Genomic DNA, 15954 nt, shown 5'->3' on the forward strand with positions numbered 1-15954 from the left:
AAAATGTTCCCGTGCCAGTGAGACAAAGAGGTGCCCGTAGTGTCGAGAACATTGCTGTCGCTGGCTTATCAATTGAGGAAGACCCAAATCATTTCACACGTCGTTCTCAAGCGTTAGTCATCTCTGTGACGTTGTTGTGGCAAATTTTGCAAAAATATCTTGGCCTACATCCTTACAAGATTAAATTGACGCAAGAAGTGAAGCCGCTTGTCCACCAGAATCGTCGTATGTTCGTGAATTGGGCTGAACAACAACTTGAAAATGATCCGGATTTCATCGAAAAATTATCTTCATCGACAAGGCTCATTCTGACTGAATGGCTTCGTCAATAAACAAAATATGCGTTATTGGACAGGCAGCAATGCACACGTACTCCATGAGTCACCATTGCATCCCGAAAAAAATACGGTTTGGTGGGGTTTATGGGCCAGCGGCGTCATTAAGGTGGACCTCTTCCATGGTGATCAAGACCGGCACGTTACTGAGAATGGGAATCGCCACCGCTCAGTGATACCCAAATATTTTTGGCTCGAATGCTCGGACAATATGTGTTTCCAACTGGACGGCGCCACAAGCCACACACAGCGAATGTCACAATCGATTTATTGAAAACCATATTTGGTGAATGTGTTATGGTCCAATTATTTAGCCGCCTCGATCCTGTGATTTGACAGCGCTATAGTATTCCCTGTGGGGCTACGTTAAGTCTATGGTCTATGCCAATAAGCCAACGACGATTGATGAACTTTGTGCGAATATCGAACGTGAAATTGCAGCAGTATCGGCCGAAAATTGGGTTCAGCGCGTCTAAATTTCTGGACATCCGTCCTAATCAGACTCTTTTTTAATGAAAATTACATGTTTCTTAACGTCCCTTTAACCTTACCTGACTAATTAAACAACCCTTACCGAAGTAAGCGCTTGCTTGTAGCGGAAATTCTACCAAGGGGCTGGAAACAGCCCTTCCCACGACAGTCGGGTCTATGTAACCGGAACGAACCCAGAGATTTTATCTGGACAATGATGGTCAACTCGACAGAACTCTGCCGCAAGAGCAAAAAAATCCCTTTTTAAAATAAGACGATATTCGACTTCTTATCCGTAACATTGTTTCTAAGAACTGGTATCACAACTACTACTCCAAAGCACAATGGGGGCACTATAAAAACTTACAGTGAACTCATCATAGAAGAAAACCAGAAGAGAATAGAATTTGGACAATTTGAAATTGTTCGCATCAAAAAATTATTTTTTTTCCTCTTCCGGCATTAGCTGTACCCCTTCTTTATACCTGAGCAGGGTATATTAAGTTTGCCACGAAGTTTGTAACACCCAGAAGGAAAGGTCAGAGTGACCAGCTGAACTGATTTACCTATATCCGTCAGCCTGTTCGCCCATTCGTTCCTGCCTAATGTGATCTATATAACTACTTTTACTATCCCTAGAAATTCCTCGGATCATTGACATTTCTAAGCTTAAATCTAAGTCTAACTCTACTATGATATGGTCATATTACTTAGAACATATATGGGGTAGACTAATACCTGAATGTTCGAATTGTAACCCGACTCCAGCAGTTACTTGATAGTGGTTTGAAACTAGAATACTTTCTGATTATTTCAGTCCACTTTCATTATTTGCTATATTAAAAACCATTCAATACAATAGATGTCGCTTTGAATAAACTGATGGTATGGATAGCATTTCAAAACCATCAAGAAAATAGCTTTCCAATAAAACAGAATTATTTTTCAGCATGCCAACCAATCCCTTTGACTGCTCGAGGCTGAATGCTTGGTAACGATATTATAAATTGTACAAGAGTATGGGTTTCTTATACGTTCTATATATACTAAATATATGCTATGGCCTATGCTAAAGTGCTTATCAAAAGAGGGTGTTGCTGAGCAATCGACAAGTGCAGAAACATCTTTTATTAATCACTTGTTTTCGCATTTTTCAGTGTTTATCTTCTAAAATCTAAGATATAATTTTATGATCCAAAAAAATACATTAATAATCTTGGCAGATGTGCCTTTTGTCGCCTCCACACTAAATGTACTTATCTTAGAAGATTTATGTTTTATTCTAATTGAAGGTAGAAGCTAGGGATTTACCAAGTTTGGCCTGATAAAGAAGTTTAGTATCTTTATTAGCCAGAGAAAGTAGTTATTTTGTTAAAAAGTGTAGATTAAGCTTATTTGACATTTCTGAGTGTTGTTGAAAAATATGCCTTTGATCATACATATATAACGGGTGATCCACGTGGAGGTATTTTTTTCAACAGCCCTTTTTTGACAAAACACGCTTACTTACGCCTTAACAAACAACAAATCGGCTTACTGAGCGTACTATTCGCAGCATCATCACTCATTTTGAGAGCCAGCATTTATTATTGGATAATACTCGACCGAATATACCATGTCTACCACGCAGTGAAGAAAATGTAGCAGCCGTAGCTGAGAGTGTAGACGAAGACTGACGTATGGAACGACGCATTTTACTTCGAGATCTTAAATTGAGAGCGTACAAAATACAGCTTGTGCAAGAACTGAAGCCGTTCGACGTTCCCGCTTCGCTCTATGGGCTCTTGAAAAGTTCAAAGAAGATCTGACTTCTTCGAGTCAAAATTTGTTCATCGATAAGTGCCATTTCTGTAAACAAGCAAAATTGCATTTGACTTGAAGACAAGAGCTGCTATTCAATCCAGAAAACACAACGGTTTGGTGTGGTTTGGCTCCATATGACCGACTATTTGTTTGCTAAAATTAAAGCTCGTAATCTCGGCAACATTTGGTTTCATAAAGACGGCGCCTCTTCCCGCACATCGCATCTATCAATGGATTTATTAAGAGAACATTTCGATTGGCGAATAATTTCACGTTTTGTGCGAGTCGAGTCGAGTCGATCGTGTGATATTACATAGTTAGACTTTTTCCTGTGAGGTTTATGTAAAGTCTAAAGTCTAAGCGGACAATTCCACTTCGATTCAGGACTTGGGGCAAAACATCACGCGTGTCGTTCGCCAGTTACCAGTCGAAATGCTCGAACGAGTCATCGAAAATTGGACTCAACGGATGGGTCATCTGAGACGTAGCCACGGCCAAGATTTGAAGGAGATATTCTTCAAAAAATAAATGCCAAAGAATTTTCTATCGAATGATAATAAACATTTCCCATTAAATTTGTAGTATCTGTGTTTGGATATAGAATAGAAACGGAAATTGATCACCATTTAGTTGAAAATCGTAATACAAAAAGTGAGTTGTGTTGATCTGAAGTTGAATTGCTTCAAATTCAATTCAAACGACGTCGAGTAGAGATCACAAAGGAGACAACGTAGCTGAGAACGCTACATTTGTCGAACATATCTTTACTGGTGAGAAAACTGGTGCTCCAAAAATTAGATGAAGCTAAAACAAGCAAAATTCGCTGAAACCACTGAAGGTCTTCCTAGCTGGGGGTTATATCAAGTGTATAGATAATTGGATTAATGAGCCTCTTTTGAAGAGGATAATAAAAATTCCTGTTGAAAATATTATTTTTTTCAGTCAATCCGGATCAAATTTGATCAGAGGGTATTATAATTTTTTTCATCAAACTGTTGTTTATAAAACGTAAAATCAATCAAAGTTATGTAGATTGATAATGGGAAAGTCGGTGCGCGGTTTTACAAGTTCTCTCATTTTAGAGTACGGAAATGAAGATGAAAGAAATGAAGAAAGCGTGTGATAAGATACTTACCTTTTTGCAAGGATCGGCTCGAATTTTCACTTATTAACAAATGTTGAATTAAAGTTTTACGAACAAATTGTAAGTGTAATTAATATAGCGTTGAATCCAAATTCTTCAGAAAACCTATTGACTCTTTACTCTTCAGAAGTACTATTTACAATGTAACCTCTAATGGGGCACTCTATATCAAGTAGTGACACTTATAATTACAAGTTTACTATGTACACAAACAAATGCAGATGTATTTATATAACTGTAATACAATGTGTGACAAAAATAGAGTTCTTTGGGAATTATATATAGAACACCAATATATGCTTTATCAATATGCTTCAAATAGAAACTGAGAACACACAGAAATGGTACTTGAAAAATACACCAAAAGGATTACAAATTATCTGGTGATAGAGTTTCAAGAAGGTCTCAAGCAATCTCAAGTAAAAAAGTACAAGACCTTATGCAACAAATCTAAGAAAATGCTCAAGACAAATAGGTTGACACATTTCCGTATTTTGCGGAGTTCAAAGCCATTACCGGACATTTAAATTATATATGAACCACCATCAGCTCAATCAGAGTAGAGAATGAATCTTTTGTTACAACGTTCAATTAAGATCTATTATGAAACAAAGAGTAGTGGGTTCTCAACTCGTTCGTCAATGTTCATAACTGTATTGACGCGTTTGCGGTGAGAACATCCTTCGAAAATGGCCGGAATTGTGGAATTGGATTCATGGATTTTACACGATGATAATGCACCATCGCATCGAGCCACCATTGTGACCGATTTTAAAGCCAGAAACCGAATTTAAATGAATACCATCGATCAACCACGGTATTCACCAGATTCTATAATTTTCATAGGATCGCCGACGTTTTCTTCTAGGTGTTACAGACTTTGTGAACTTATTCTACCCTGTTCAGGGTATAACAATAAATAATTAATTAAAGATTTTTTTCATTTATTTCTTAGTCATTGTTAGCAATTTGTTCATTCAGCTTATAAAGCAATTTCTTATACTGAATAGCTTCAATCAGCCCTCGTTAAGTCGATTGTTAAAATGTTTACTATTCTGGCTTATTAAAATAAATAAAATTAATCGTATACGTGTGTACATCGAGAATGTTTATTTTAAACTTTTAAAAATTTCTACTTCCATCAAATACAGTTATAATTGAAAACAAGTATCTATGTAGAATGAACAGATCAGCGATTAGAACTATAGAAACTAGGTTTTAAATAAAAACTGCAGAAATTAATGAAATTAAAAATATTAAAACCCAAAAATTTTCAGTTTGCAATTTGTACAGCTGTTGACAGCTAATTAGAAACGACACATATTTAGAAGTAAATTATATGTTTTGGATTATTATTATGTTGGTATTTCCATATAACAAGCAAATTCCTTCTTAGTTCAAGGTAGAATGACATTTTTTAGAATGTCGACGTATTTATCTTTTTTTAAAATTACATCAAACGTATGGAACGGACCTACAACATTCCAGGGAAGCAGTTCCCACACCATGATTGATCCTCCACCATGCTTCAGTACGTGTGAAACATAGCGAGGATCAAATTCTTGTTACGTTGGGCGGCGAACATACGTTCGACCATCAGGATCTATGCGATTAGTTTGGGTTACATCGCCCAAACAACATACTGCCATTGATTTGTTGTCCAAGATCAATAAGAGTTGGAAAAGTCTACGCGTTGTTTACTTTGAATTTTAGTCAGAAGTGGTTTCCGGCATGCAGTCCTACCGTGAAGTCCAAACTCGATCAAATGCCGGGAAATTGTTTCCTTGTATATTTAGCCATTATATTCGTCTTGAGCTTTATGTAGAATGTCAGTGTAACTCTTTTTTGGGCCTCTTCGGGCGATGGTAGTAATTCAGCGGTCTATTTCTGTTGAAGTTTTTAAGGTTATTCTTTGCGTGTAACATTGGAGATAGTTTTAAAATTCTGTATATGCTTAAGAGCATTGAAAACATTTTTTGTGACCTGATTCAAAATTTCTTTGTACGTCATTCCAGACTCACGAAGGTCAAAAATGTAGCTGCGAAGGGTAGGTGTAGAGCTGCAGCTTTTTCTCATTACAAAACTTAAATAATACATTTTAATACATTTTAAACCACAACGAAACGCATCCTTACCAGAAATCAATAATATTATTAATAAAATTTCGCTATAGAAGGAATTTTATTTCTTTAAACAACGGTTTCTAATTAGCTGTCGCACTTAACTCACATTCTACTCTTTTGCAAAATAACCGGCTTTATCTCAAAGAAAACTTTTTTATTTGACAAAATATCATTGCGAAATTCGACATGGATTATTGGTCAAAGCAACGGAACAATCTCCGAAAAAATTGTTCAGATCGAACTACTATAGCATATAGCTGTCATACAAACTAAACCATCAAATTAAGCCTTTGTATGGAAAAGTGTTTTGCTTGAAAGGATATTTTCACCAAATTTGGCATGGATTAATACCCAAGACAACGCTAATATTTTCTAAGAATTTTTTCAAATCGAACTACTATAGCTAACACACAAACTATACCTTCAAAATCAAGCCTTTGTATGGAAAAGTTTTTTGCTTGACAGGATAGCTTCACCAATTTTGGCACAGTTTATTGCTCAAGCCTAGGCTACAATCGCCGAAAATATTGTTCGAATCAGACTACTGTAGCATATAGCTGCCGTACAAATTTACCGAACAGATACCATTTTTTGCTGCTTTAATAAATTTACCTCTGCAGGATATTATAGTTTATATCTAAAAATTGATCTTATGTATTCATATATACTATACATACATATATGAACATAATTTTATGATCAATTGTATTGGTATTTTCTATCATACATATGTATATTGAGCATACACTACCAAGCTATTAAGCACACACTACATAGTATGTACATTTAGTACTGTGCGACGGTGCGTATGAGTAATATAAATAATTCCGGTAGCGGAGGCCGCAGGTAGCAACTGCTTGCAGGCAATACCATCCCTTGTACAAACACATACGAAAATATAAATATGCTTAAACTAAATTAAGCTTATAGTGGAAATATATATTCATACTCAGCAACATGAATTTTGGCTAAATATTTACAATTAAGGTCCGTATTTAGACATATTTACACAAGTGCGTGTAAGTAAATAAAAAAAAGATGAAGTTCAACGAATCTCTTAATGCTTTCCTAAGCTAGATGATAATGAAAAAGCGGTAATCTGATGCCGTTATCATTGCCAGATGAGATGAAAGAGTGCACATACACACATATCTAATGGTTATTATTACAACCAAATTTGAATGTCAAGAAGTCTTTGAGTGTATGTGTAAACTGGAGAATATTTGTGTGCATATACATATATTATTATTGCTGCCTTTTATCAGTTATGTTAACAAGTTTTTCGCACAAATTAGTCGCTTAGTATTTATATTGCGTACATATGTATGCATGAATGCAGTTGCTTTTGTGTGTATGTATGGCTGTGTGTGCTTGCGTGTGCCTGTAAATACCTGATAGCTGTGTAAGCAAAAGTTTATGTGGGGAAAGTGGCGCTGTCATATTCGTCGCTCTGTTTATCATTTCGACATTAAAATGCCGTGTCAGGAGATCGCCGCTTTCAGTTGACGTGCGAAGCGTGAAGCGACTTTAACGGCTTATCCAACGAAAAGCGGTGCTAGTTATTTGGCCCCACTTAAACGGTTCTAGTAAGCGGTTGTGTGAGTGTGTGCAAGTGAAAAAGTGCAAAATTATAATTTTTTAATTCAAGAAAATAATTAAAAATAATTTAAAATTATCAAATTAAACTAATGTTTCAATTGTTAATTAATATGAATTTTTGAAATTAAATAATTAGTTAAAGATCGGAAGAGCTTAATTAATTTAATTAATTATAATTTTAAAATTTTAATTAATTTAATTAATTTTTAATTAATTTAGATTAAATAATTATTTAAAAATTTCAATTAATATAGATTAAAAAAAAATTTATTAGTTAAAAATGTTAATAGCTTTTTGAATAGTGCTAACTTGTGTCGATGAATTTTTTATAAAAATAATTTTATAAAAATTATTATCATTATGTGTTTGTGATTTTAATGAATAAATAATTTTCACTATAATTTACAGTTTTTTTTAATATTTAATTCGAGTAAGAAGTAGCTGTTTGAGCTAGAATAAGTGTGTGAATTGTTAAAGGTCGACAAATCACTTAAAATTAAATAAGAAAAATTTCAGAAAAAAATAATAAAATTAAAAAATGGATAATTCAGCGTTTATAAATGACCTGGAAGATGATACTGGTGAGTTCACAATACTTCAACAATTATAATTTAAATTAAGTAACAGATGTACAAGTATGACCAGATTAAATAATTTTGAGCATCAATGTTATCATTCAGATTTCGGAAGTCCTTTATAACTTCGATTCATTAATCAATGTTAGAAAAATTAGTAGCACCCTGCATCTCCTTCCAGAAATCCATCTAAAAACAGATATCTCTTCAAATATGCGTTCCAATTAATATTTTTTCTTGGGGCGTAACCCAGCCCCTTACCAAATACCAACTATTTATGTAGTAACTGAAAAAAAAAAACTTTTTGCAAATAGAGCTTATAAGGCATGCCCATGTCACGTCCAAAAACAGTCCAAATTGGGCCATTACTTTTAAAGTCCCCAGATACCTAGCCAATAGATGACTTTCTCTACATTCTCGGTACAATTTCGACATACAGTATTGAATTCAGAAATACTGGGTGTCGTTGCAGTCGTATATTTTCAGTACTATCAATCACACCTAAGTTGCTGTACTCCAACGAGTACAGAACTAATATACAGAAGTGCATATAAGATATACATGTGTACATACTTATAAACAGCTTATTTTCTATATGGCAAATCTAATATATGAAGCCGTTTAAGACGGTTAATTTCGTTTGATTCATCTAATAGGGCTATTGCAACTGGGTTAGTATGATAACTCAATCTATTAAAATAATTTCTACTGAATCTTTTGATTTCATTTTTAACTAAAGCTAAACCTGTATCATTAATGATTGTTTTATTTGACACAAAACCAGGTGCATTTAAAATTTTCCTAAGTGCAATATTTTGAAATCTTTCGAGAATTTCGATGTTTGAAGTATTTGCTGTACCCCACAGCAATTACCTTTTCTCAAGGTGAAGGTGACGTGCACAGATTTGTCTACATATGTTCACTGCAATATTCCACTTTTTGAGCCAAACATCAATACTTCTAACTACTTCTTGTACCATAATCGAAGCTTCAATTGCACAAGGGCTGCATGCTTAAATTGCTGTGTCATCTGCATATGTGGCAGTTAGTACGTTATCTAACAAAGGAATATCACTTGTGTATATTGTATATAAAAATGGGCCTAACACGCTACCTTGTGGGATTCCTGCCTCAATTCCATAAATATTTGATCGCTCTTCCCGACCTTTGACGTAGAAAAATCTATCATTCAGATAAGATTTAAGCAATAGAAAAAATGGAGCAGGTAATAGTTTTTTGAGTTTGCACATGAGCCCAGTGTGCCAAACACGATCAAAAGCCTGTTGAATATCGAAAAAAACAGCAGAGCAGTACTGTTTAGATTCTAGTGCATTTCGAATAGTATTAACAATACGATGGCATTGCTCTGGTGTTCCGTGATTTTGACGAAAACCGAACTGGTGTTCGGGAATGATAGATCGTTTTTCTAGCTCAGGCAGTAGGTTTGAATCTACGCGAATTAGTCCCTCAGTGTTTGAGATATCGCTCGAAAATTTTGCACAAATCCTCTTCTCCCCAAGAAGCTCCTCTTTTCTAGGCACCGCCGATATCGGACCACTGTTGCAAATAGCTGCGCAACAAACTGACCGACCAAAAGCAGTCTCGCAGAGTTATAATAATAATCTTAGCTCGGCGCAAGGATTAAAAATTCCAATCAGAAAGAAATTAAAAGAATATAAATAATCATATAAATTGTATTTACATTACTTGTAATTACTTGAATTTAAGTACTTGGCTTACATGTGCTTTTTTATGAAAAAATATGACAATAAGATAACAATACAGACGAAATTTATTATATTAAAAAGAACACTTAAAAGCTTGTGTGTAATTAAACTATCAACTGAAGGGCTACCTGAGTGCTGCGAAGTAGACAGCTACAAATAATGTAAATAATTGAGTGGTTGTTGTTGTTGCTAGTAGGCGCATTATAAGTAAATAACCGGGTGAGTGCGAGATTTGTGCTAAGGATTAGATATTAGAAAAATTCAAAAGAAAACACAAGTTATATTTGTAGGTGTAGTTAGAACTAACAACTTCCAACTCAGATTCGCGATTGCGAAATGATACGGAATTCGAAATAGACAATTTCGTAGTTCAAATATTTTTTCTGCAAATCATGTCTGTATATACTTGGAACAAAGTGTCTTTATGAACATTCACACACAATCACATTAAGGTATCATTAAATAGCGTTATACCGTTATTTACTTGAATTTGTTAGCGCAGAGATTACAGTTGTTTTATTTGCATTTAACTGTTATCGTTTGCCCCTGAAAGTTCACGATAAAAAGTATCAAAGCTTTCATCATTTCTTTTTGCAAAGTCGTGTGTCTGTATATATATGTCATAAAATTATTTGCCAATGTGTGTTCTGTGTTAAATAGATTTATTTTTATACTTAGAAGGATCATAAACTCACAGAGGGAGAATGTCGGAATTCTTTGTGAATTGTGAAATTGAGAGACATGTATTTTGTATTTTTTGCGTCATCGGAATGACTCTGACACATTTTTAGAGAACTCCACCCAAACAGTGATCGCATTTTCGAAAAGTGAAACACAACAAGCTAGGAAGGGCTACACTTGCAACTTATAAGAATCAAAGCCAAACGTCAACTTGAGGATCGAAATCCAAACAATTTTATATACATACATATAAATTCTACTCGTATATACAAGGCCTGTCGCAAAAGAAACAGAACTTTTTAAATATAACTGTTTCTGGTGCCGCCAGCTATTGGTGTGTATATGAAATAAAAAGTTTGATCTCTTGTTGACATTTCGTAAAAATTTTACGACAATTGGATAGCTACAATCGATGTTATCGATCAAAAAGTGACAGCAGCTTTTGGTCATCGGTCGTAAAATGCAAAGAGTAAATATTAAATTTTGTTTTAAACTTGAGAAAACGTTTACTGAAACATTTTCAAAGATGAAAGTTTATGGTGATCAGTGCCTATCCTGTAGTAATGCGCATGAGTGAGTTAGGCGATTCCAAGAAGGTCGTGAGGACCTCTGTGACGATCAGAAGTCGGTCGTCTTCAGAAGTCAAAAATAAAGACAATGCTGATTTGTTTTTACGATTCCGAGGGTATTGTACACCGAGAGTTCGTCCCACCTGGCCAAACGATTAATGCTGTGTTTTACCTTGGTGTTATGAAGCGTTTTTTGTCACGCATTCGTCGTGCTCGACCACAATACCGTGAGGCAGGGTCCTGGCGCCTGTTGCACGATAATGCGCCGTGTCATCGGTCGACGCTTGTCACTGATTTTTTGACAAAAAACTCCATATTAACCATTAATCACTCACCCTACTCACCTGATCTGGCACCCTGTGATTTTTACCTATTTGGAAAATTTCATTTGCCCATGAAAGGACACTGGTTTCAGGACATTTCAGCTATCCAAAAGGCGACGACCGATATTCTCAAGAGCATTCCGAAAAATGACCTTAAACACTCATTTGAAATACTAATTGACCGGGCTAAACGCTGTATCGAAGCACAAGGAAACTACTTTGAATAAAAAAGTATAACTTTTGAAAAATATTAATTTTTTGTTGTTTTTTTAGCAGTCCTGTTTCTTTTGCGACAGACCTTGTATAACTCATTTGCTGACAGACACATAAGGTTTGTTAGAAAAACGAAAAATATAATATGTAGTATATGGAAGTTTTATCTATTTTTCCCAATACCACATACTATTAACATGTTACTTATTAAAAAACTAAACATATAGAGTAAAGTTAGCCGGATGTTCGAAAATACTGTTAATAGTTATATGGTAAGTCAAGATTCCGCTAAAATTGATCTATTTTAGGCACAAAGATACACTGTTATAAATAAAACACGCTAGCTCATTTTCATTGAGATAGCTCTCACATCGGCCAATATATGCGCTACAAAGTCACCCGGAAGTTCGATTATCTTCATTTTAGGTATATGGGGACTAATGGAAGTATTGGGCCGATTCAACCCATTTTTTACGTACAGACATACCAATGTCTGAGAAGAATTTTCCCTGAATTTCAATTATATATCTCAGACTTTGACCGATATTTTCGAACAAAAGTCAACTATAGGTCCGGGGTTTAAATATTCGTTAGCAATTTTCAGTTCTCAGTTGGCATATACTAAAGACATTATTAGTGCAAAGTTTTATCCCGTTATATTAATTATATCTTATTATATTAATTTTCGCAATGGAACATAAGAATGTCAAAAGAATGCCACGTACTAAGTTTTGTCGAAATCGGTTGGACGGGTCTCGAGAATTGGGGTTTCATCAAAAAAGCTCTCTCATATTATCTCGGTGGTAAAATTTAAAGTATCTGTCGCGTTTAGTTATTGATTTGTCGCCATTTTAGTAGTACCTTTATATGGAGAGTGGGGAGGGTTATCCACCGATTTCATCCATTTTCACACTGTCGGTAGAAGTTCTTATAAGAATTGGGCTCAGCAAATTTGGTTATTGTAGCTTAGGTAGTTTAGAAAATACAAATGTATATTAAACTTGTTTAAAAAAAAAAAATTCCACAGGTGCCCCTTGCTACTGTGAACCCCTGTATCAAATTACAGCTTTATATCTTAATTTAGTGCTTAGTTAAGGCACTTTAAATGTTTTCGGTTAATGACGATTTGTGGGCGTGGCAGTGGTCCGATTACGCCCATCTACGAACTCGATTTTTTTTGCACTAAGGAACCCGCCTACCAAGTTTCATCAAGATATCGCAATTTTTATTCAAGTTACAGCTTGCACAGACGGACGGATGTCCTAATCATTTATATATATTATATATAACCCTATATCATGCTGTAAAACCATGTTTCTTTCTTTGGAACAATATTAGAGGGCCTAACTCGTAGGGATATAAATAATAATTAACTAAGTTCTGTCTAAGAACGGCAGATTTAAAAGCTCGATTTACAGCAGATAATTGCACCGAGTATACATACATTCACAACAGTTGATAAGAAAAAATCTTTAAAATCGTTCTAACTAAGAAGTCCAATAGCCTCGTCTTATCAAAAACCGTTTGCAAAGATGAATCTTACTTTACTTCATCTTCATAAAATTCGTAGCGCACAAACATTGTTTATAGATTCTCCAAGAGAATGACATTCTTGTTTTTGGATGACAATTTAGCATAAGCTCAATCTCATTATTTAGTGGGATTTACTTCTAGTAGTTGCTTCCTATCATATTTGAAATGTGGGATTAATTATTATCTGATAAATATAGAGTCTTACAATTTTTAAGTAGTTCTATGAGAGCCATTCTCATGGCTGAAATATACATGGAGGGGAAAAGGAAGAGATTCGATTGAAATCAAGTTCTGCTTGGAAAAGGTGGAATGTACTATATGATTAAGAATCACACGGACTGCCGAAAAAAATATAATTTATTATCACCTTCAAAATAGGCTTCTGAGCCAATACAAGAATGTGAACACTTAACCTAATGTACCATTCGTTGTTTTTTTGTTTGAATTTTGTTTTTTTTTCGGTTTCGACTAATTTTTGCAGTGCAACTTGCTTGTTTGTTAGACAGTTTCATATTAACCCAATCATCCCACTTCAGATAGATTGACAAGCATCTCTTTTGCGACCTCTACCTGACGTCGTTTCGTAAGAGCTGTTAAGATCTTCTGCTATCTCTTTTAAGCTTACACTATGATTTACAACCACTGTTTCTTTAACATTTTCGATGCTATCATCATTAACAGAGCTGGATGGACAATTCGCTTTAGGCAAGTTGTCTATTAGTTCGAGACCTTTAATAAATGCTTTGTAGTAATTAAATACTTGTGTTGGTGATACGGACGTAGAGGAAACAAAACTGGGGCACCGAATGATTCTAACGCATTGTTGGAGAAATAAATCAGTAAACATTTTTGCTTAATACTGCCACCCTCTTAGGATTCCGTAACCGGCAGGAATAGTTCCCCTTATCCCTCGATTCTGTTTGTACGCGCAGGATCAATGGATCAGTCTGGGTCACTCTAATTACTTCGTTTTTGTATTAGAATTGCTCTTTCATTATGGTTACAAAAGCTACAACTAGAGAACAACGTCTGGTAAACCTTTTCTGAACCAAACTTTGCGACGAATATATTTCTTCGCTTTTGGAATGAAATTAAAAAACATATAGTTTCTAAAAACCTAGCGCCTTTGAGGTTACGTCAAAAAAAAGATCGTATTTAAGAAAAAGTTCAACAAATTTATAGTAAAATAATTTTTTTGATAAGCAGTCTATATACATATGTATCCGATTCGTAATTGTTTATCGTAGTTTCAGGGTAAAAGCCTTTTAGTTAAGCTAAATTCACTTTTAGGTTAAACTTAGCAGTAAATAATCGTTTTTGTTAATTTCTATAAAAGCGAAATGCTGAAAATGAGGTTAAAAGTTTCAATAATGTACTTACCACCACAAAATTCTGCTATTTCTGGAATTGATTTTAATGAGGGGGAGTATATGAACTTTTGAAACAATTTGCCAATATACGAGTATTATATTTTTCACTGACTGTCCCACTTTTGATTAAATGCACACATATGGTGCTGAATGAAAACACACACACAAACTAACCCGTTTGTTAAAAACTAAAAAAGAAAGAAAAATGTATATTAAATCAAATGAAAAAATGATTTGCAAAAGAAAAATAATAATAATAAAAGATGTTAAATTTTGGATAAATTTTTTTTTTTAAATAAATTTGGAAAAAAAATTTAATAAAGTTAATAAATAAATATGGAATAAAGAATATAATGAAAAATATGTGAATACAGAATAAAAAATTAAAAAAAAAATTAATAATTATAGAACAAAAAAATATAAAACAATTAATGCAGCTAAACTAAAATTTAATAAAATTGATAAATGAATATAAAATAAAAATATGGTAAAAAATATATGAAAATGGAACAAAAAATCAATTAAAATTGTTTAATAAATGTATCCTAAAAATTTTATAAAATTTATGTAGAATAAAAAAAAATATAATAATAATTAATTGATAAATATAGGAAAAATTAAAAAAAAATATAACTAATAAATTTAGATTAAAATAGTGTGTTAAAACCAATTAATAAGTATGAAATAAACAAATAATAAATATAAGCCTACACTCAGTCGCATTTTCTTTGCTTTTAAGCATTTTATACAACCCACTCGTAACTGCTCTTACCACTTCGCGTTCATTCAATTCGAACTTTGTTGCCTTTTCAACTTGAAATTATGAATAAACAAAAATCTCTTTGTTTTATTACAGTTTTTTATTATTATTTATTTCACATTTTTCGTTCAACTTAGTTTTAATTATTGTTTATTTAATGTATTCGCCTTTTCAAGTAAGTATATAATATTATTTACGTCGACGAACTACAGACCCTGCAGTAGTAGTGGTCTTCTTATCTTTATTATCATTTCAATCCGCTTATTTGCCAACTGCAAGTCATTGATGTCAAAGTAAAGGCCTTCATTTGCAGTTCACAAAATCGCTTTCCAAATACCTAACATACCCATACATATACATAGTGTGTAGTTCTAAATATATGCAGCAACATATGAGTGCTTTCGGCTGGACCTAGTCGTTTCCTTTCAAATTTGGTTTATTTTTTCATGTGCTTTGCCTTTTGCTGCAGGATTTCTGCAAATATTCATTTATTGCTTGCATTTTTTGCGCTCTCCCTCTCTACTTTGGCCGCTTTGGCTTTTAAGCCTTTGTTTAAGGCCGGCTTCTTTAACTCTCTAATTCCACAATACATACATACATTTCTTTGATATACATACATATATAAGAGCTATGCTATTTGATCTTTCGTTTTTGGTTTTTTGTTGTTTTTTGCTTTTTTGGTTCTATATTTCCTTTGTTTTTGTTTTTTCATTTTGTTATTGTTTTTG

The sequence above is a fragment of the Bactrocera tryoni genome, chromosome 4 (assembly GCF_016617805.1).
Source record: "Bactrocera tryoni isolate S06 chromosome 4, CSIRO_BtryS06_freeze2, whole genome shotgun sequence".
In the NCBI taxonomy this organism is placed as follows: Eukaryota; Metazoa; Arthropoda; class Insecta; order Diptera; family Tephritidae; genus Bactrocera; species Bactrocera tryoni.